General features: G+C 42.7%; 1 protein-coding gene across 7 annotated transcripts in view; it reads right to left on the bottom strand.

The window, feature by feature from the left end:
• LOC138179234 (uncharacterized) overlaps positions 1-24,491 on the bottom strand; it is a 210,903-nt gene that overhangs the window by 164,419 nt on the left and 21,993 nt on the right. The window contains exon 1 of one of the 7 annotated variants that reach the window (XR_011172972.1): positions 2,330-2,380. The exons of the other annotated variants lie outside the window; for them this stretch is intronic. The gene's annotated coding sequence lies outside the window, so the exon portion shown is untranslated. Of the gene's footprint in view, positions 1-2,329; positions 2,381-24,491 lie in introns of those variants that run through there. 7 annotated transcript variants of the gene reach the window in all.

Genomic DNA, 24,491 nt, shown 5'->3' with positions numbered 1-24,491 from the left:
GGATGAAAAGGGACTACAGTTCCAGGGAAACCTTACGACCATGAAGAGAACTAATCCTTCTCTTCGCTGCTTTTTACGACTACACCGGATTCACGGCTGTGTCGAAACTTTTTGTCTATACGTCTTAGTGTTTACGAACAGTTCGTTTTTTAACTGTCGTTTAATTATGGAAAATTTAAAAATGCAAAAGTATACAGTTACTTGCGATAGTAGTTAGTGGATGAAATAAATTTCTATACAGATTGGACCTTTTTATGAAATTTCACAAACTATACGTTTTAAGTGTTATAGCTCGTCTATGCAGTTGGCGTTTACTGCAAAGCTCTTTGAACACGGTACAATAGGTACATCAAATATTTTTCTAGGTTTGCAACACTGTTCGTGAGTTTGTTACAAGCAATAATCGAGGGCGACAAAATAGCGGAATGGTCATAAAATGATCGGTGAACACGTTTGTTGGTGGCACGCCTTAAAACAAGCTTTCTCTTTTTCTCTCTCGACGATACGTCTCTAGCATTCGATTACCCGATCCTAACAGAGTATGACGAGAATTTTTCCGATAAAACACAGTCGCTATTTCATAACTAGTACCGGCTGACACAAGTCGGCCCTGGCTCTGAACGTGTCATCGATCAAACATCAATCGATTTTAATCGTGGCCAAACTCGCGTCGAATTTTATCGCGGCATAGCTCAATTTCACGGGCGCCCGATCGCGCGCAGCTTATTCGACCCTCGTGCGTTTAATCTACCGTGACTGCTGCGAAATATCGTCTCCGTTATAAAATTTGATTTGTTTCGCGTGCCGCGCCCGTTCGCCCATTAACATTTCACCGATAGTCCAGCAACGAAAGCACTGTTCCATCGGATTCTCCTTGTTTTGTTGGCAAAAGTTTATCCTCTTTCATGGCTGCACCAACGATTCCTCGCGACATTCGTGACTTGTTTCCCCACGAATTTTACGATCAACGCGCCTTTCTTTCAATCGAACGTTTGCATTCCGCGACGTTTTACGAGCATCACGCCGCGAAACGTCACGAGAGAACTCGGTCGTTGTGTCACTCGGATTAGATTTGCGAACCTTTCACCGTTTTCATTATTGTTAACTGACTTGTTGTTAAAGCGAGAATCTTACAAATTAGCATCGACTGTGCTAAACAACAACATCGTATTGTTCATCTGAATTTCTTCAATCGCATAACGTCACCGGTTTGAAATTGTAACAATGCTGCGAAGCTCATGTGCGCCAAACCTTACAGTTAACATATCGTTGTACGACTCACTTACACGTTTACGGGGCAATTGAATCGTCCATTTCGAGTGCCAGACGCGCGGCATGCACTCAAGTATCTGCACGCGCGATTATGTTTATAGTAGGCCACATGCTCGGCATACGTGTCAGCCTGCTAATATCGTCCAGTAATTCGAAGCAACGTGACACGCGTAATCGGGACGCAAAACCATTTCCGTAACAACGTTCGCTTGTTAATTGGCGATTCTCTTCTTACCGGGATCCGGTGTCGCGGATTTATTCATCCGGCTTGTGCTTAACGCGAGACGAAAGTTTACGCAAGAGATGGTATGAGAAATTGTTGTTCAAGTTTCCCATCTATGTTACGAGTTTCTGCTTTTAGCAGGTTCCGTACAGCGTGTACGTTATGCGCTGGTGCATTTATTACAAGCGTCAGAAATGTGTATTTTATAATAAAAAATTTGTTGTGCCTTGGTTCTTCGTTTGCTTATTCTTTCTTTTTAATATGGCTACTTACACCACTGCTTACAATTCTTCCAGCGATATCAAAAGAATAGTTGAAATTTAGGACGCGTACAATTTCAAGCTAATAATATAACCAAAGCTGAACCGTGTGCGTTAACAATAGCCAGAAACTTTTACTTACTGAAAAAAAATTCTCAACCCGGAAAGTAAAAAAATTTTGAAATTTCAGGAATATGTAGAGCATATATAGGTGCGTGTTACGCAATTTTTTTTACTGTCCAAATTTACTCTATAAGGGCAAAGTTGGCCCCTAATGACGCGTATTTTTTTCGATTTTGTGTTATAACTCGCAACTTCTCATGCAGAAGGAAGCGTTTCCATGCAATTTAATAAGCATATCTTTTATTTTATCACGTAAGTCCATTTCTCTGTCATTAGTAGGTATCTCATTATTATCATTATCCACAATTTTGAATGTAACCATAAGTAAAAGAATTAATAATTGCAAAATCTATGCGAACGATTTTTATGCGATCGTTACAGAGTCAAGATATACTTATTGTTAGTCTATATATACCTATAGTGTACTACAAAGAACCTAACATTTTTTTACCTAATATTTCTCCATTGATGAGTCTTCACTAGTCGATCACACACCTCCAATACTATCAACAATAACAACGAGTAGAATCATTTATTACTCGGTCGTAGCGAAAACAGAATTCATAATATGTTTTATTCATAAGTACGCGTGTTTTTCCTCGTTTCGCATAACACATTCGCGTCAGATGGTGCATACGTGTGCGTGCATCATGGGTATTTCCTATTGCGTGTGCAGCATATCATATGATATGTACAGTGAGATCGAGAAGTTCTTCGATTGTCTAGGGACACAATTCAACAACACAGCCACAATTCAGAAAAGCTTGTATTTGTACTTCTAGAAAGTATTTGCTTTTTTATGCTGTTTCATAATTATTCAAACCACTGATTGAGATTTTTCGTCGAAAAACGAATTCTTCAGAGAATTATTCATTTTTTTGTCCACACAAATCTTTTACCAAACAATAGCTCTCGTTAACAGAAACAACTTTCGTCTGAGAACTTCTTTTCTGTCTGTTATAACTTGCGAGCTATAACACAAAATCGAAAAATAGTCGAATTTTTCGGCGACAATTTTACCCTCTTGGAGCGAATTTGGGCAAGAAAAATGATTACGTAATATTGGGTTGTCCGGAAAGCGTCTTTCTTTCGCAAACGTGTTTTTTTACAACAGTGTACCTTCATGTAAACGTGAAACCAAGTCTGTGAAATGTCGCGGTGTTTATCTCAACAGCACAAAATGGATCGTACGTAATTCGACAAAATAATATAAAACAAAAAAACGTTGCGCGTCTATTATTTCCTCATAAAACGAAAGAAACTTTTCGGACAACCTAATACAACCCTACATATGCTCTACATATCCTTATAGTTCAATAATTTTTTGAATTTCTCGATTGCGAATCTCTCCTGGTTAGATTTCCGAGATTAAGCAACATATAAATATCATATACACAATTTTTGTTGTGGATATAACACGCCAAAAATTTTCCCGAGATGACTGAAAATATTTGGTGCTGGAAAACATTAAACCGTAGGAATGAAAGATCAGCGTGTAAGTAGTACAAATTGCATAACGTTTTACTGTACTGCAGATGATCGATCAGACACAATAACGAAGTGATGACGAATCGTTCTAAACACAATTTCACGCCATTCTTTTCTATTATAAAATAATCCTCGATAACGTAACACGTTGTAACTTCGTCAGTGAGGTCAATACTCGTACACGGACGTGTCAACGAATTTATGATTGTCCTCGTAATTCGCAGCTGACCGGCGGCTTCTCCAGTTATTTACATAAACGGCGAAAATTTATTTGTTTCAGTTTATTTCGGTGCAATATTCGCTTTCCGAAGCGCAGCGACGTCCCAGGAATCGACAAACACACAACGAACAACAAAGAAGGGTAGAACGAGGGAGAGAGCGAGAGAAAAGGATCAGAGCGCGCACGGATTCGTTTCGGTTTACAATTCAATTCGCCGCGCCGCGAAACCTGATAAAACGTTTCTACGTTTATTACGGTCAATTTTATATGTATGTTTATCCGCGACACATCGATTCGCGCGCCATTGGCCGCCCCTCGTTCTCCATTATTCATCCGTTTCATCCACGTTTTTCGCTTGTCTCGGGTTTGCCTGGAAAAATCAAGCCGTCGTTGAACGTCTAACGAACCGCGTAAAAATCTCGAAAGTAGAAGGATCCTCGGCAACTTTTCACGAAAGAAAATGATTTTTTTACGATCGTGCTTATCGACGTTCGTTTCGGGTCGACGTGAACGTCGTCCGTGTCTTTTAAGGTTTACGAGGGCGCTATTCGCGAACCGGATGTTTGCGTTCCGCCGCTTTACGACCGGTTTCACGGGATGGTTTACACGAATAGCATCTATGCATACGCACCGTTGCATCTTTTCGTGCATTTTCAACTCCATAGTCGTTAGTTTTCCGCACTTCTCACTGAAATACCGTCGCTCTCTGTGTTTCTGGTACAGCGAGAAATGGGCTAGTTGGTCTGAATTGTTAACAACGATCGCAAGGAACAGCTAGTTTCGCGGGCTCCGCGAATGTTACCGGGTGAATCAAGCGTGTGAAATATCGTAGGAGAATGAAGCCATAAGAACGGCAAGAGAAAAAAAAATATTCGAGTTAATTAAAATTCCCAGGAATCTTTCTTCTCGAGAAATTAATAGTCTCGTGTCTGCAGCTTAGTTAGCCCGATGAATAGGACAAAATTCGACGCTTGAAATATCGCCGGGTATAACGAGACGAATACCATTCTTAATGTTACACGAACTTCTTTCAAGCCCTAATATTTCAACATAAAAATCTATTTTACCTAGTACTTTAAGCAACGAAGAAAGGAATGTTTCTTTACAACTGCAACATATTCCAAATTAAATGTTTCAGATGTCCGTCTACAGCTTGGAAACAGCAGATCCTATCCAAAAGTGAATTCCAACGAAAAAAGCATCCGTTTAAAACCAACGAACGCTCTGGAGATCGTTAAACGACCCATTACACGTGCTTCACGTGCGATCGTGTTGTAAACGTTATTGAAAATATCTGGGTAAGTATATGCGATCGCGACAGCCCTGTGCACGCGCATCGATCGCCGCCTGCTCCATTCCCGGCCTGTGCTCGACTTTTATGGACTTTCGTAGTCTTTATTTCACCGTCGAGGATATAGCTTTGATGTCTTTACGAGAACGTCGCTCATCGAAATAAACGGAACAAGAACATATGCAGATGAATCTTACGGGTACGATCGTCACTATTCTGTGATTACTTCCATCCGTTGTATTCTTATCGGTATACAAGTCTTTTTCTTTCAATCTTCCACGCTTGGAAATTGTTTTTGCCGCTATTGATAATACGACATTTTTGCTTTAGACTCAATAATAGCGTTATAATTTCTGATAACGGTTGTTAACCTTCAGGTAGGAAAAGTTGAGTTAGTTCTAACTCATATAAATATTTCACGTTTAATAGTTTCCAACTTATCTATAAACAGGTTTATTTTTTAAATAAATTTCATTACCATGTAGAGAATACAAGCTTTCTCTGTTCGATTTTTCATCTCTGTAAAATAAATCCAACGCTGGTGACAGCCATATTTTAACTTTCGCCGGTCGAAAGTTATTTAATTCCCATTTAATATTCGTTTTAACGAAGGTATGAAACCGCAATTAGACAAACTAGGGAACCGCTTTTGTACCAAGCACAAAGTGGCGGAACGCCGGCTATTTTATCACTGGTCACAAAACCACTTCGACGGCGAATCGCTGATAAGCGATAAAACTGAAACTATTCTCTAAGTGCTGTCATAACCAAAACCAGTACCGAAAATGAAAATTCCTCGGCGGAGTGTGCTTGAGAAACCTTTCAAGAATATGATCCGACGATAAACGAACTTAACGAGACCGTCGACCGGTGAGATGGATAAAACTGAATCGACTCGCGTTTCTTACGGTAGCCATGTGATCTATCGTGATAATAAACGAACGGTAGATTTTATTTTCATCCTTGAACACTCGCGCACCGAGAAACGATGTCTGCCTCTCTCCTTTCGGAATACGCAGAGATACGTAATGATTCGCGATACGCGTTTCGACCGGAGATATACAGCTACCAAGACGAATAGTTTCTCGTACGATTTCTTCGCGGCCGATTGGGATTTTTAAAATTTCCTCTGGGAGCCGAACGGAGGCACCTGAATCGCGGTACTCCGAGATCGAGGTAAAAACCGTTCGGACCGATTGAAGATCGCTTCAGCCATTGACCGCAAGTTGGGTGTCGGAAAGAACGCGATGGATACAACCGACGCTATCGAGGAAAACGTAAACCGGGCAATAATATACCGTAGTAAAGCGGGAAAGTGCGTCAGTTCGTGCTCCTTTTATTTACAGACGTTGTAAAATACTCGACCACGATGCGACACCGTTACCATTTCCACCCGGTACAAAAAATCCCAGGGTGATTGTAATTTAATGGACACCATGAAAGTGTTTCTTCCATCGAGAGGAATCCGTATTTCGTGGAGTAAAACGCGGGGAGAATTGACATTAAGCTCAAGGATCGAACGTTACCAAGTGTTCGCAGCGGGTTGTAACGTGTCCGCCTACTGCCGCAATTCCAGCATTTCGTTTTACTTCTGTCTTTTATCTCGATTATTCTCGACTTCATTTTCGTGCATATTTTTCATGTAGTTCGATATAATTTCCTATTAATTGCTATATAAATAAGAATTTCGCTGGGAAAGTGGTACAAGAATAATCATTTATCATAACGATATAACATTTGTATCCGTCTGATTAGATTATGGATCTAGTTATAAACGTCCAGGTTTGTGTGGCTACGTATAGTAAGATATTTCGGAAGACTTTCGTACTACGATTTAACTATACCTACATTCTCTTCAAATTAAAAATTTCCTCACTTACATCATTTTGTCCCTGATTCTTTCAAGTACGAATGAGCAGATTAAACAGACAATAGCTACTGAAATTTTCCTAAAGCTTTCTCAAATAGATAACCATTCGCGAACGCCATAATAGCTGATGGATGTAAGAAGGTTAGGTTGAGCCGTTTCAGATATGTACATACCGATGCGCGGGATATTTCTATTCGAGAAAGGAAATACATGCGGCAACGTTACTGGAAAAGACGCACTCCTGCACCTTTGCTTGGGCAAACATAACCGGTAAGCGAAACAATAACTCCATTCCACGGTACTCGGACCAGTTTCGCAAAACTGAACCTCTAAGAAAACATTTATCGGCCATTCCGCGATGCAATTTCCAGCGAGCATAAACGCGAGCACTTAGCCTGCCACTCGATTGTCGATCCGCGCCGCGCGTGGCCACGCAAAGTGTATCAATAAAAATGTTATTACCTTCGAGCACATGGAGTTGCAAGAATCCGAGGCTGGTGTCTCGCGATCATCTTCGGCGAATCTCGCGAAACACCGTCGTTTCCATGATTTCCCAGCTTAGTTGAAGTTCTCTGCGCTAGTTGGAGGACGAATGGAATCCCGAAAGGAGAAGAAACGGGTACGAGTTTGTCGGGAGTTCCACAACGATTATGGGTGAACGCGGCGTTCAGCCGCGACGCGAATTTGCCTCAGAGTGAGCTGCGTCTTCCGCGATGCTGGATTGCGTATTCCGGACGCGAGCCGACGCACTCTCCAAATGCGTTTCTTTACAGGCATTTCAGACATTCCTCGCGAAGACGTGCGATCATTGAGAAACTCAGCCTCTGTGTTACGCAACCAGAAGCAGCGAACATCTATTTGAGGAATATATGATGAAAGAAAAGAAAACGCGTGGAATATTTGTTGAAATGGAAGGAATTGCTTCTTCTAAGTTTCCTTCGTTATGCATGATCTACATACCGAATCAGCCAGTAAGTTACTACCCTGTTAGAAATTCCGCTTTATAAAAGAAAAGCAACTTGGTTGCTGATGTACCGCCAGTTCCAGCTGTTTTAAATCAGTCGATCGTGCATTACGGGATATTAAACGCAAACTGTTGTACAAAGAGTGCGTTCGAGTTTTATAGGCGAAAAATTATTTCCAGTGTATAATTCATAAAGAATTGGTATCTTTATATGGACAGAATGCTTCGATGTTTTAATCAAATTATAATTGAAAATACACCTTAAAATGTTGTCGAGACATTGAGAGTAAATTTTTTAAACACGCAGTTCCTAGATTGCTTGTAGCTACTTGTAGATGCTTATAAATGCTCGACGACTACTCAAGGCTACTAGAGGATTGCTACTACGAATGGTTTCATTCCATCTATTGCTCTTGATTATTACATAAAAATCTACGAAGATTCCGAGCCACTCTTCAAATTTTCGCAACGAATTGCACGAACGAAGAAGTCTGAAAAATCTCGTGGCTATCGTTTCCTTCTAAAGCATCGATTGGCGAGGCGAACAGAATTTCCAACGTCGCGCACGTGAGACTTACAAAGGGTAGACGGCCGCCGGGGTAAATAAATTTAAGACTCGCGTGTTTTCCGGCGTCAGCCGGTTCTCGGTCCACTCCCTGGCTACGATTCTTTTACTGTTCCGACTCGACTTTACGAGAGTCCCGTTGCTTGCTTCGATCGTCGATCGAACACGTTTTATACGCCGGCAAGAGGCCATGGTGTCTCTGGTGAATGCAAAGTGCACGCCCGCTATATTCCCCGCCCAATTTTCCTTCCAATTTCGTATAAAAATATATCGTAAAAAATATGCCAATAAAAAATGCTAGTGGCATCGTGGAGGAATGGAAAAATGTGCGGGGATGCGCGCTTGATAATAGAACCAGCGTAACTGTTTCATTTTTCACCTGTGAAACGCTTCTGTTACACCCTGACTCAGCTGTTCAGCCGATCGACGTTACGATATTAGAATAATCTACAACAATGCTGTTCGAGGCTTTCATGCCGCATAACAGATTAAGGGAAGCTTCGTCGCCAGATTTAGCTTGTATATTTTATATAAATAGTAGGTAGTTGAAATGTGGTTATACATTTTTAAAGTTATAGATTTTAAATATACAAACACGAGACATAGAAAGATAGCGTAATATTGTTGGAGAAATTTTGATTGGTAAATTGCGATGATAACAGATTGTATTTGGAAGATTGTATTTTATATCTACAAGTATTGGATAAATTTCCAATGAAGGCAGCTTTCATAGATTTTCACGTATTTTGTTTTGATCTTTAGAAAACTTTGACAGGAAATCTATTTTAGGATATTTACTTAGGACATCGTGTTATACAGACATTGAAAATATATTTTACCAACAAGAATGAAAGATCCAACGACGGAATAAATGATATGTCAGTTAGACAAAAGCCGGTAATAAACAATAACGAATATTATATAAAAAAAACTAATGAACAGAATCGATTTCTTCTCTTTCGAACTACAAAACCTACAGAATTGCCCGATCGACCTAACACAAACTTCTTGCCTGTCGTCCACTGCTTTAAGAACGATGTAGAAGAGAAAAGGATTTCTTTCTGATCTCTTTTTGCCTCGCAGCGACGACGTGTCACCCTTTGGTACTTTACTGGCACGTGGTCTCCACATTCTGGTGGATTTTAAAGCGTATTTACGCCCGAGTGTCTCCAATCGTTGAAAGCACCGCTATGCGACGACGAACTACATTCGTAACCGACGAGGCTATTGGATTTTTAGCGAACACGTCTATCTCTTGATCCTTTTGTTTCCAGAGAATTAGCTGAAATTGTCGATGGTACTCGACGATCGGGATGGTTGGAAGTTAACAATCGGAGAAAGTGGCGAGTTGGAGGGCGCGAATTAAAAAGCAGTATTTCAAGAGAATGGAACGAGAGCGCCACTTGGCCGCGATACAGTGATCCGATAGTAAAAGCGCGATTCGCGGCGCCGATAACCGAGTCACGAGCTAGCGTAAATCCAGAAATGAGAGAGGAAACAGAGTATTATTATTCCGCACCTGTCGATCGGCTACCGAGAACCGCTGTCGCTGAAAACTCTCGTCTACCCTCGACATTTTCCACGAAAGGTAGTCTATTCGTTACAGCAGAGAGGTAACTGATCGATGATTATCGCTGGATGATTGGATCGAAGGATCCTTGAGCGGAGCAAATTGGATTAAGCTTCTCGTATTTGTTGAGATTGTCTTGAATGTACGCTCTTGCTAAAGAGTCGTGGGTACTTCGCGGAATTTTACGTAAATTTATAATTTTCAATTGCTTCGTCTAGGAAGCATTACAAAAAACGCAATATTTGCAATATTTCATATTATACGTATTCTGCGAAATTTCAAATTTCCTATAAACGCTTAAAAATACATAGCGCAACTATGAAACATTTATGATTTATCATCAGAGGATGTTGTGAATTATCGACCAACCGAAGCAGCAACCGGTTAGGTCAAACCGATCGGTCGATATCGTGTACCTCGAATGACTTAACGCTCAAGGTGGAGGAGGTTTAATAGATCGAGTGTTAGAGTAATCCAGCACTGTATTTGCACTTGTTGTATTAACATGAAGTGTGATGTGAACACGGCGGTGGTAAGATCTTGTTGGAAGTGAAGTATTTCACCCGCACGGTACGATGTCTGATGATGAACTGCCCTCCTACGTTGCTGATTCTCCCTACCAGCCGTTGGGTTTCGTCTGTCCCTCGTGCCCTTTCGGCTGGTCCTTCCCCGGGGTTTTTTACCTGACCTCGGAGTCATTAGGTTTACAGCTCGGGAAGGATACGTAATTCAGAATTTCCTAAAGAAGGGAATGGGCCCTTCAAATAAACGGACGGTCACTCAAAATTCCGAACAGAGGAATATTAATCATTTCTAAGCGAATGTCATCTTTCGTAGATTTCTCAGACAGTTTTTTTACAATTCTAACCCTATAACTAAATTTTTTCTGGCTCCCTGTTCGAGTTCTTTCAATTTCACGAGCGAGCACGTCTCAGTCTAAAAGTACAGCTTAAAGCCCAGACGAGTTTTTTCATCAAACATTCACCGATCGTACGAAACAATCGCCTAAGAAACTAAGCCCTATCGTGGAGGCAACGCTGCGACTACTCTCGTCCAACGACAAGCTCCATCAAAGATTCGTCGACAACCCTCTTTTGCCCCGATAAAGAGGGGCTGTAACGGGCCGGGTAGGTGGATTCCTCGAACGAGTTGAAGCAAGTTTACAGGCAAGGGACGCGAGAACGCGAGGTCCACGAGCGGAAACGGTCCGGCTTACAGGGTAATTATTTTTTCAACTGGACGGAAGGGGCGGAGAGGAAAGGGCGCGCACCGCGGGGGTTCTCTCTGGCTGGGTCCAAGGGAAGGGTGAAAATAGAAGGGGAAAGGTTGAATGTACTCTCTTCTGTCTCCGTAAATACGCTCGTCTGTGCCGTGTGTTGCCGCAACACACGTGTACCAGGGTATATGTGGCTGAGCACGATACGGTGGACAGCCAGCGAGCGAAGCTCTTACGCGCGGCATGCAGCTGGTTTCAAGCGGTGAAAGCAAAAGAGTACATGAAAGAAACGTTAATTACTGCATTACTGGCTAGCCAACCGTAAAATGTACTACAGCTCGCGGCGTCGTTCTAGCACTAGTGGCCGTAACGCGAGGGTAAATGCGAAACAAAGTCCCCGGCCACCGGAGATGCGTCCGAATAATACGCTCCAGCTGGCTCAACGAGGAATTAAGGATAAACGAATTACGCATAGACGGTCGAACGTGCGGTCCCGGCGCACGGCAAATTGCCACCGTTGTTTGCCTTACCTATGACAAGTACAGCCCCTCTGTCACCCGCTTGTTCCAGACAATGGGACGAGCTACATCTCTTCGTCGTCGTTTCTTTGGGCACATCTCTTTAATCGATGGCCGTTTAGAAAGATTTAAAAACCGGAAAAACGATGAACGTGTACTTAGTATTTTCTTTGATCCGTCTTTTTAAACCCAATTTGCTCGGTTGGTCGATTAAAAAGGTGATTACCCGGCAAACACTCCAACATTATTCTGTAGCTCATTTAATAATTCTTTACGAGAGAACGAAGATTCGTGGCAGCGTGAATCCTCCTGACAGCGACGGCATAAAAAGGGCGGCACGTTCAAGAGTTCCGGTTCATTTTGGTTGACGTTCGGGCGAAATTCCTGAAACGTATGAAGTCCACGCGGGTCCGGCAATAAAGGCCGGCTTTAATAACTTTTTGTTTGCCGACGGCGTGGCGCGGGAGCACCGGTGGACGATTTCATCGGTACTTGGATTTTCTTTTTTTTCCAAGGGGAAGGAAGAAAAGAAGAGGAGGGGAACAGAGGGTAATTTGAGTCCCGATGTTTGACCAATTCTTGAACAACGGACCAAGTAATAACGCAGAGGCCGGCCGTCTGCTCTTCTTTCGTTTTCAACGGTAGATAGGATGCCCGTTCGCAGGAAGACCGCGAAGAAGAAGAAAGGACGAAGCTGATGCCAGGGTAGACTATAAAGCGGTATTAAATTGATACAGTGACTTATTTTTATTTGCCAGGGAAAACTTCGCCGCCGAATTAATTCAAATCTATGGCCCCGTCCTGTGCGTATTACAAAAGTTCTCTGGGCAAACTCACCCCCAGTGAGAACGCGCCCTTCGCCACTCCTCCTCCTCTCCCTTCTTTTTTCCTTTTACGTTTTCCCTTTTCATTTCTTCCCTCCTCCCTTCTACCCGGCCTGTACGCCTCTCTATACACGCGCGCATACACGGGTACAGCTCATAAAGTCAGACTTTTTGTATTTGCGTGTATACGTGACTGTAACTTCAACGGAGCCGCACAGAGACGGTGGCGTCGAGGCAGGAACATGGGGTTAAGTATGTTCAAGGATTCACCGCCCTCGGGACATGTTTTGCACGCATCAAAACGCAGCTTTTTCATAACCACGTGCCAGGAAAGCACGGCATCTGCGTTCGCGTTACCTTCCACCACGTTTCGTTTGATTTATTTATCTGCCGTCGCGTACCCGCTCGCGGCGAGTTTCGCTTCTCTTGAGGCAGCCCTGCAGACCGAGAATAACCGAGTTATCCGTCGAGTCGATCGTTTAATAAATAAAAGCGCCTATTCGATTCTCAAACGCGAGAGTGAAACTTGGTCGATGCGGACGATACCAGTCGAGGAATCGAGCTAAGAAAATAACGCGAGGTTATTCCTCGGTCACGAGACGAAACGGAAACGGATGTAAAGATACGGGCCCCGAATATCGGATAGTTCCGAAAAAAGGGAAAGATATGACCCTCGTTAGAAATACAATCACGGAGAGTAGTAGCCCGTCTTGGGCTAACGAGCGGCTACGATTTACACGATTAGGGAAGATATATTAACGAAGATAAGTGGCAGAACGTGAAACGAGCGCTACAGTAGTTTCCACGGACTTCCGGCCGCATAATGTCTCCGATGAAGTATGCGTGATCACGCGTCACTTGTACCTGCTGTTCGACCACGAACTTCTAGCGCTATAATACTCCGTTGAAGTAATTTGTGGCTTTTGACATTCGTATCTCGGAACATTCCCCGAGGATGCTTTTTCTAGTTTCTCTCCCATAAAAGATTTCCCTGGAACGAAGGAACGACAAAGAGATATACGGCGCGAACAGTCGGCCATCCACGCCGCTTAAAGCATTATTTGTCAGCAAAAGAGTTCATGCGGCTGGCGTCACTTGGATTTATATATCGGCAAAAAGTTGGGTTCGCGCGGAGTAGAGACCATTCGGACGCGGATTTTATAGGTTCCGCGAGTCGAGTTCGATTAATAGGTTAATAAAGTCTTGCGGTAGAGATAACCGAGGCTGATTGCTGTCACTGAAATGAAGCACGAGGGTCGTCTGTTTCGATAACCGAGGTATTTTACAGCTTTCAATGGCCAAGGTCTGGAGCAACTTTAGAATCTTACAAAAAGTCCATTTCGCTTTCTTTTTTCAATTTTCAATAATAAAATACAAATTTTGTCATAGAAATTTGACGGAATGCTGAAACAATGGAATAATGATACCTATGTCGACAATTCGGAGCTAAAGAGCAAAATAAATTCAGCCTCTTGGATAGAGCTCGGAATGAAAGGACCATTGAATCGAAATTGAATAAGCTTAAACGCTGATTGCCGTTGCTATTGAAATAGTGTACCTCACATCTCCGCGTCGGAATATCCGCGTAAAGCACAAAACAAATACACCAATGATCGATCCACGACATTACTAAAGGAGTGAAACGTGTGGTGAAGAACCCGTTTCACAGTCGACCTTGAAACAAGCACCCTTTCAAGGTAAGAAATGCATCGCACGCGCAGACGTTGTCGACGTTGGTTTTTGAGAGACGTGGCAGACTGTGAGCTCGTGAAACACCTTTTCGACCCTCGAAAAATCATTAACGCGGCATATGCAACTAAAAGAGGGGAGGCGGACGCGACATCTTTCGGTATTCGTGTCTCGGATCCTTGGAGGACACTCGGCGCCTTTGAAAGCAGAGTCTCGGCAGCGACGGCCGGGCATATTGCGGATGCCGTCGAGTATTTATGGTACTTGGGGCATTATTTGTGCGTGGAGGGGTCCGTTATAGGGACGTCGAGTGCATCGCTAATATTGGCACACACTGCCGGCGCTTGGCTGAGCACAATTGGAGCGTTGTGTAAGTACAGACTGCAGCCTCATCAATTACGCGTTCAATTAGCAGAACCCCCTACGGAAGTAGAATGGAGGGAGAAGGGAGCAGCCGAGAAAGGAGCCAGCATGCACGATCTAAAATCCGTGTGCGCGTACCCTCTTAGAATTGTAAACGTCGTCGTTTAACATCTGATCGATTAAATCCGAAACCTTGCGTACACCTCAAACGATGGGAACGCAGAAACGACTTTTTATTGATATAGAAGAAGACAATATTCTTTGAAATTGATAATTCTTATGCGACAGCAAAATATCGAATGTGATATAACGCGCTGAAAGCTTCAAGGTGGGAAAATGATATTTCAGTAACAGCGTAGGTGTTAAGATGGGCTTAAATCGTCACATTCAATCGGCCCTTACGCTCAATTCGCTTCTCAATTCCATTAGTAGTAGACGCGCTTAAAATTTCCGCCGAATTCCCCTTCCTATTCGGCAGATTTCGAAGACAACGTAACCGCTCTCGACTGTCAATCGCGCGAGCCGCTCTAGCCGACGAAATGAGAAAAATGGAGCACGCTCGACGAGAGAAGCAAGAAGTGGTAATAACCAGCGCAATGAAGAGAAAGAGGAAGAAAAATATTGGGTTGCCGGGAGATTAAGCTCTTCTAAACTCATAAAGCATCATGCTTCGAGCTTGTGCAGCCTCTCCCCCCTGTTAAATTTATTATTCTTCTTTCGTGCTCGAGTTCAGTTGCTCGATTCACGACGAAAGCCAGAAACGTGCCCATCCAGCGAAGATTGTTAACAGAAAGAGAAAAGGTGGGCAGAGGTTGGCGAATTTACTCGACGTGGTTAGCCTGTCCTGATAAACCGAACGCAGCCTTTTTTGAACCCCAGTTTTAATCCTGGCTCGACCAACGTATCACATACATAGGTACATACGTCGTGAAGCGTATCAATTATAAGAGCGATCGAGATACCGTTCTTATTAACATTTTACCTCGAAAGCAACCACTTCCGGACTGGTGTATTTCCGAGAAAACCGCGTATCCGGCGTATATACAGGGTAATCCGAGAATATTAACCGGGGCCATCGGTAACAATATCCACGAAGTCACGGCAGTGACTAACTGATCAAACACAGGCCAGCGTTTCGAGCGATACGAGGGTCCTTTCGAGTTTTTCGCCCCTTGGTAATATCGGTCGATATAACCGTGTACGTACACAGGAAAAATCCCCTCTCTTTTTCTCTGCTGGCTCCATATTGGTTACGAACCAACTGGGAAACTCGTGTGCACGTGTCTCGGGTGTTGCGTGCGTATACGTATGCACGCGTATGTGTGCGTGTGTGTATACGCGGGCTAGAAGCGCGCTACCTGTGCCACGAGAATTGCCAATATTGGACGAGTCTCTGTGCGTTTATTATCGCGAGAACGAAGCCAAAAGTAATTCTTGATATATTGCCTCGGTGTTTCCTCGTGTCATGGTTCTGATCGGGACATTTAATCGCAATTAGTATCGGATCGTTGCTCGACGCGAGTGCAACGTTTTCTGCGGAAACCGCGGCTTTTTTTGTCTTTGCGGTTCCCGACGAATCGGTTTCTGTCTGGCATTCAACCTCTTTTCTAGATGAAGTTGCTCTTCCGATATCTAACACCAATATTTTCTCCCGGATAGGATAGCGTTCTTGTTTTATTGTGGTGTGTGGTAAACTTTCCGAAACCTTACTTTAACTGTTTTAATAAGATTGTTGTGATGTTGTTGATGTAACGCCAGACCATGCTACGTAAAAGAAATGTATATTTGCATATTTAATATAAACGTATATTTGTGTATTTAGTGTAAACGTAAATTTGTAGTAACTACGTTCATTTAAATATCCAGAAATATACTGTCTCTTTACTCCTCCGCTGAATTGTTTATTTATACTTTAGTCTGTTTACTGTTTTCCTATCATTTGTTTGGTTATTTACATTCGTAGCTTACCTTACTTATTTACCTGTATTTTTCCGTTCGTTACATACAACCACCTAGCTTGTTTCGTATAAAATTGTATAATGTACTTTCATTAGTCTACATCTTTTCTATTTGAGCACGCGTTGCAACTTCGCACTGAAGACAGAATTTTTAAAGCGTTGCCGTGTATTTCGACTCCAGAGGTATATTACCACCTCTGGGATCGTGAACACGTCGACAAGAACAGAACTAAAAAACGCGCAAGAAAGATGGAAAGACTTTCCGACCTGCTACCCTTTCCACTAACAAGCGAGAGAAAGCGGCGGCGCAAAAAAGCGCATGCTGAAATACCGGCGCTGTCTTTGTAGAATTTTTATTATTGGTTCGTACCTTTGTTACCACGATCTTCGCTCAAAAGCGGCGAAAAAGATGCGAAGAAGTGGGAAGGGCGAAACGTGTGATGCAGCCACTGCCGGAAAAATACAATTACAGTGTGCGTTGCTTCTAGTACGTACGTATCTCTGGCTCCTACCTCATCTCTGGTTCTTCCTTTTTTTTTCATCTTTTTTTTTGTTCCCTTTCCAAGCGTATCGGCAATCGATAATTTTAATAAAAGTTTGTGGTAAATCGAGTCAAAAGGGTTGAACAGAGACTCTCTTTCTGTGCGTGGACCACGAATTAACTTTAACGTTGTAACATAGACACACACATCCGTGTCAACCATGTGCCAGCCAATTGGAACACGGATGGAAATACTTTTCAAAAAACGGAACGAAAACTCTGCCGGCAGCAAGATTGATTTTCAGAGCGGCGCTTGTATATTGGAATCCTGTGGAGTTTTGTAACAAGCCCGTTTATACGAATTTGTCTGGTCTAATAAAGTATGCCTCTCGTGCGACACGTGATTGGGAAATCCCCTTTTTTCGCATTCGCCTGTTAACACAATAATATTCGTCATGCGTTGAATTCTTTATATATTTGCTTCTTATATTGATAAAGCGTTCTATTTTTTTTCAATACGCCCAAGAAAAAATTCGCGATATTTTCTCTGAAATTTTCTTCTATCGTCTCAATTTATGGGCAGATATAATATTTTGATGTAGACACGCGATATATTGGATTGGATGATTTAAAAGAGACACCCGTTATATACGTGTCCATATCCCGCAGGGAACATGATGTTATAAGGGGTCTCTGTTTGCGGCACGATAAATAACAAATAACATAATTTTCTACTGTTATCACAAGCGATTCAAGAACAATTTCTTGAAGTTGAGCGTATAATGACGGCCCCCGGAGCACCACGGGATTCCGATTATTTTGCCAAGCCCGGCAGCAACAGGTTTCGCGATCGGTATTTGGGAAATAAATATCTTCCGACGAGAGTTTGAGACAGTTTACAATGAGTTATTAAAATTTCAAGTGCTGCTCCCTGGCCGGGTATAATTCTGACCCACGTGAAATACTATTCCATTCGTTTAAATAGCGATCCTTTGATTTCAGCTTTCTTCATCGAAATTAGTATGTTCAAGAGAACACTTAGGCGATAGCTATCGTCGAACGGATCGTTTGAATTTAATTTCTTATTCAAGCAAGCCGCTTAAGCGATCCTTCTTTTAGATAAAACGATGGAAAAACCAGCTTGATATTAATTACTTTCTGTAATCTATTTCTTCTAAGTATTGTCGAAGTCGTTTTTACACTTCGATTAGTGAGCTTATCCAGATGATCTTGGGATCACTCGATAGAAGATACAAGATCCGACAATCGAACTAATCTCGCGTTAATGAATGACACTTTCCTTCTCTTTCAGAGATCCTTAAAAGGAAGGTAAAGTATTTCTCAAATGGTTATAACTAGGTTTTTATACATTTGTAGGAAATTTGAAGATGTAAAAATACACAGAATGCAAAAGAAAGATAAAAAGAAGATAAAATATCAAAAATGGAGTAATCGTTGTAAGATTTATTTCTAACGTCCTTTGTTTAACGTCCCAATTACAACAACTTCACCGTTCGTGCAAAGAATGAAGTAGCGGAGGATGAAGATTCTCTTTCATCGAAAGCAGAGATCCGATTTTACGTACTTAAACCACAACGAGAACTTCTACCTTGCTAACATATTTAGTCGTCCGGATTGTTTGCGCAACGAGGTAATATGATCGAAGCTTCATTGTAAATAAGGCGGCACTCAGGTGTGCCCGGGAATATCGCACTGTCGTAAGAGAGGAAAAGAGATTGCTGGAAAAGCAGCGAGCTGTCGGGGATATTTTCCTGTTGGTATCGCGCGTTGTTGTCGCTTGGGACGATGGAAAAATCGTGTTACCGCGTGTACAGGCAAGGAATTTACATGAGGTGGCAAATAAAATGAAATGTATATTACACTTAAAAAGGTAAACATGTTTTACGCGTGCTGGCTCTTTCGAGCGCATGCGCGCGCGAGCTCTCGTACTTACACAAGAGCTCTCCTTCTTTGCCACGGCACGCCATGGAAATATGGAAATGAATAAACAACGATATGCATACAATAGCACGCCGGGACGAGGATAGAGAAAGGAGCAAAGCTTTACGCCGTTTCGGTAAGGAGATATTATAGCGAGAAGAAAACAACATTATAAATTAAACGAGAATTTGAAATTTAAACAAGTCGCACGGCTGCCGACCATTTAGAATGCGCACGCAAAAAGAAAAAAAAAGAAATCGTGCACACCGTTTCGAAAGTGGAAACGTACGTGTGCTCCAGTTATTTTCAGCGACCGACCGCACCCCTGAGAAACAGCTTACTCGAATAATACAATCGGCGCTTTGTGAATCGCAGTCACGCGGTTTGCGCTACCGACAAGATTTAAAACCCATATACTAAGCTGACATTAAATTCCGACTGGATACCTGGACATTGTGCGAAACCGATCCCAGAAACGTTTCGTTCCGCTATCTACCTATAATTTTACGCTCTGTCCCTTTCACACTTTGTTTCCCTTAGTGTGGCAAAAATTAACAATGATACTTTTATTCACGGAAAACCGACTTCTCTTTGAAGACGCGAGTTAGTCGTGCTTCGGTAGCTTGACTACAGAACAGAGTTTTATCTGGTTAGTTATCGGGAGGAATACAATTTCAAGGAAATCCAAAGTATCTCTGTTTATATATGTAATGTCAGAAAATTGGTATTGTTACAATACAATGTCGAAATTACAATTTACGAATTACCAACGCCAATAGATTCCTTTGTGTAACAGTAGCAAGTGTGGTGATACAACAAATCAAGTAAAGTTCTACACAAGTGAATTTTACACATTATAATCTAGCTACTTATATTGCTCAACATAAAATTAGAAGATTGTGAAAACATTCACACAAGTATATAACTTACAACTTGTCGTTCCGCTAATATTCTTAGTTGGTTGATCATTATGCTAGAATCCACGAAATCAATTTCAAAAGCACATCCAGTCGACGAACCAAAATCTTAACCAGTTAACACTACGGTAGATTCTCAACTATTTTCATCCGTTTGATGGTAGCCAACGCCGAGGGGCAAAGTTCCTTCCATTCTTCCTAACCAGCACACACACGATGCTTGTGATCCAATTACAGCATCGAGCCACTCGGACCAAGTTTTTGGAGAACGTCGGAAGCATGGCGCCGGAAGTGATTTCCTGGGATCGTAAGCGAGCAGCTGGCTCGCGCTCGAACGCTCGAATTAGTCGTGACCGAGGCAGGACCAACAAGTGGTTGTGTCTAGTTAACTTGCGGAGTCGTTGCCGGAGACAGTTCTAAAAGACATGCTGTCAGTAGGCCAGCCGTCGAACAACGGCAAACGACTACGGCCACGCCAGCCGGGATTTAGAGTATCGATCTGACCCGCTCGAATCCAGCCCTCGTCGACACGAGCCGGTCGAGCGCCAACCTCGCGAAATGGAACGTGCACCGCAACATAAATCTTCCTCTCTAACAGACTTTGCGAATCGTAATATCAATATCTGGCGCTCACCTGTTGCGGTCAGGCCTCACGAGCCGATTAGGTGAACCAGTAGATACCTAATTGCATCGAGCCCCAGGCGTTTTTGCATTATCTCGTTAAGAGCGATCTCTCGGTCCTATTTCTGCATTAGCAGGTGATTCGCCCATTGGGGAAGATTCAGTTTAAGTACCTTATCCCGCTATTTCTACGCGATCATTAAGCGATCATGGACGATCACGGAGAGTTGATTTTAATTTTGTGTCCGCCGGATACAGGAAATAATACCTTGCCACGATCGATATAGTGAATTTTTTAATTCTTAATAATTTAACTCTGAATACCAGAGTTATGGTATAGTAGACTCTTAATCGACTCCTATGGGACCATATCTCTAATCAGATAGATGGTCGGTTATGATTACAAACACACACTGTACACACACTGTACGACAATAATCGCATAATGATTGTTCGTATGTAATTACACAGAAGTCGATTTATTACTGAAACTTCTTCAATTATTTTCGACAAATTGAAGTAATTGAAATGATACGAATGACAAGTAAGACATTCTGTGTGTGTTAATTGCATTTTTATTGATTTGTCGTTATACTCCGGATTAAAATGTGAACAGATAGAGCGGAAATCGTGCAGTAAAATTAAAATCGTAACTAAATCGCTAGACATAGATATCGAGAAACATCTTCGAATTTCCATCGAGCAGAGACTTTGTGTACCGTAGCTCGTCGTTGACACGGGAGTTGCCTCTTAATCCGCGTGACATCAGAAAAATCACGAAACACGAGAACAGTGACCAGTTTGCCTTTGTATCGCAAATAGAATACCGGGACCAGGTGGACACGTAAATCTTCACGTAAATCACGTTTGCTGTTATTACGGGCGCATTTTGAAGCGAAAACGGCTGGTTTTCGGGCAGCGGACACACACAGCCCCGCACAACGAACCGGGACACGGGTGAAAGGAATTTGAACAAACTCTAATTACCAAGCACTATAATTTTCCGTTGAAAGTGGCGGAGCGAAAAATATGCTTCATATTTCGTTTTGCCGCCTCGGTGGCCGCTCTGCATTAACCCGTGCGGACACGAACGCGCATAATTCTCTCAAAATGTAGCGCACACAAGTTGCCTCTGTCTCGCGACAGCAGAGAAAGGGTCAGGAAGGAAGCAGATAATTTTGAATGAATTGAAGCCCCGCAACGAGCGCGCGGCTCCGCCACCTAACACAGCACTGATATAATACACACACAGCTAAGGCGTACACGGAGAACCCGACAGAAAATTACGAATGCGCGGAGCAAAATATGTAAATGGAACAATAAAAATGAGTCTGCGTTTAATTATTGTGGAACGCGAATATGGCGAAACGAGCGACGAAAAGATATCTACTACGATATATGTTCGGCGATGATCTAAAAATAAAAAGCTCGTCGATGGTTGGCAAGCTACGACGACCGAGCTGGAGAGTTACGTTATTGATCGATCGAGGGAACGATCCATCCTGATGCCATACGTGTTCGGAGAATCTCCAAAGCGTGAAAATACAATGCGTGAAAGTATCCGGGACGAAGGGCAAAAGCGACGCGGGCGTCGTCGAATATGTCAACAGTAATTAACATTCGTTCAGCCTGCAGTGTGGAACCGGATCACGTTCGTCCGCGTATCAATAAACTGGCAGCAATGGCAAATAATACACGATCGGTCTGACACTCTGTCGAACGCATCGGCCTGGAAACACGTCACATCGAACCGCGTCACACGAGTCCCAGTCAAGACTCGAGGATATCGTCGGACAAAAAAAGAAAAAATTCATTTCCAAGATCTTTGTCCCTCGTGGATGCGGCAACGCGGCCTGTGTTCGGGACAGAGATGGATCGCAAAGTACGGAAGAGTAAGGGGGGATGAAGGATCGGAACGTATGGCCGAGACAATTCTTTCTTTCAATCGAGTGAAAAATTCTCTGTACGAGAGATTTGGGGTCAGAGTCTTCTTAAAACTAGGCAATCTTCGTGGTGTGAAATTAGGCGATCCGACAGTTTCTGCACTGCATCCGATTGAGATCATCCCCTCCGACCTGTAGACCCTACATTAAGTTTATCTAATAGCCTCTTCCCTGTTATTCTCTTCGAAAGGGATAAAACGTCGACGTTCGATCGACGAGTAAAATCGACGTTCAGGAGACACGCATATACGTGCGTGTGGTTCGATGTCGATTTTGACCGACAGCTGATCGAACGCGATCATTTCTCGTCGCTGCAACACAGCCTAGCCATTGTGACCTGCTCAACCAGTAAACTGTAGAGATAGGTCTTGACGGGGACACCGAGTCGGCTAGATGGTATGGGAATACGAGCGACTTTCGATGAAAAATGCGGCAACGGTAAAACGCGCAGGTACATATACCTCTCTCTGGCAACTACTCGGCTTCTCTATTTCCTCTTTGTTCCGGGAGAACGGAGGAAAATTTTATAACAAAGTAAAACCGACGGGTAGCTAGGATTTCTTTGGCCGCGTAGCTAGGAATAACGGAAGGAAGAATCGTTTGAGTGTACAGCCGGGGCTCGGTTAAATATTTAGAGAATACTCGACATTGTGACTTTTCAGCGATACGTACGCCGCTGGCAGTTTTTGTCAACGACACAGACGACGAACTAATCCGACGAAAAATCTGCGATTTTTTAATCGTGTCAAGTATCATAATTGTCTAAATACGAGATATAATTGAAGGTGTCGCTATAGAGTGAAAAAGGATATGCGAAACCAGACGACGAAAGTATTAACGAACGAGCGAAGCTCAGTAAAATGATGTTTCGGATAAAGACTGGTATCGCGCCAACTGGTTTGAAGAAATAGGAAACGTTTATATAACGACCGCTTCGTATAATTCTTCTCTCGTCTCTTCTTTTTTCGCCTCGTGTCCCGTTGGTTCGCCAGCTTTTCTTTGCTTTCGCGAAGCGTTTACAGAGCAGGGAAAGAAATTCACGATACTAATTCGCATGGTAGGATAACAAAGGCGACCAAAGGTAATGTGCACCGTGTCACGTTTCATAAAATACGCGCTGTAAATTTTAATGATAAAAAAGGAGTAACAGAAAAAACGATCACCAGAGTTTGTTTAATTACGTTTCTCGTTGTTAAACATATTCTTAATAAAATAGCCGTGTTTATAATTCAATATGAAACACGGTATAATGTGACGCGTCACTCAAGCCGCTTTCATCGAATGAATTTCAACGAAACTTCACCCGTCCACTTGTCGTTCACGTCAACCCCCTTGTTGAAGAGAGACATTTAATGACCGACAATCACCGAAACGTGGACATAATTTAAAGCGATATTATTTTTGTCGCGAAATTCTGTCGTATAACGAGAAGTCTGTCAATGGGGAATTTAATACGTTGCGTTTATACGGGCCGTGGAACTTGGTAATTTAGTCGAAACGCGAACGGATCGATTCGCGAACGAATGTCTTTGAACGTGGCTGGAAAAATTTTAATTTCCATTTTCCGATGCATACACCGTTCCTTTCAGCACATCCTGAATAACGCTCTTTTCAACGAGCGGAAAACCGAGTTACGCTTATAAATTCATTCCTCGCATAAACTATCGAAGCTCCTATGAATTCCGCGTAGTACCTTGTCGAAGAATCTGCACTTTATCACGGAAACGGGTCAACAACGTTCCCTTTTCCTTTTTTTTCCTTTTTCCTGTTTCGCATAATTCATTTTATTTATACGATCGCCGCGTATGTAACTCACGATCGTCGGGTCAAAATCGAAAAATACTCGAATGGATTCGCTCCATGAAATAGAAATGTTTCTTCGTTGTTGCTAATGCACGGATACTCCGATAGCACTCCGCGTAGCATTACTGGGGTCGTCCTTTTAAAATGGAACGGCGTCATACGGCAATAACGCAAGCAACTTCGGAAATATCGAATATCGCGACTTCCTATGCCAAATTGAAGTTAGAACGACCCAATAAAATCCGCTCGTACGCAGTTTGTCACCAGCTGGCACCGGTGTTTACGCCTATGCGTGGCGATATGTCTTGCAGATCTGCAAGATAGCGTCGAGTCATCTCGTGGCGAGACCAAGAATAGAGCGTGTCATTGGT

This window comes from Bombus flavifrons, chromosome 4 (assembly GCF_040668555.2).
Source record: "Bombus flavifrons isolate JBK064 chromosome 4, iyBomFlav1_principal, whole genome shotgun sequence".
In the NCBI taxonomy this organism is placed as follows: Eukaryota; Metazoa; Arthropoda; class Insecta; order Hymenoptera; family Apidae; genus Bombus; species Bombus flavifrons.
This window is presented reverse-complemented; position numbering and strand designations above follow the sequence as displayed.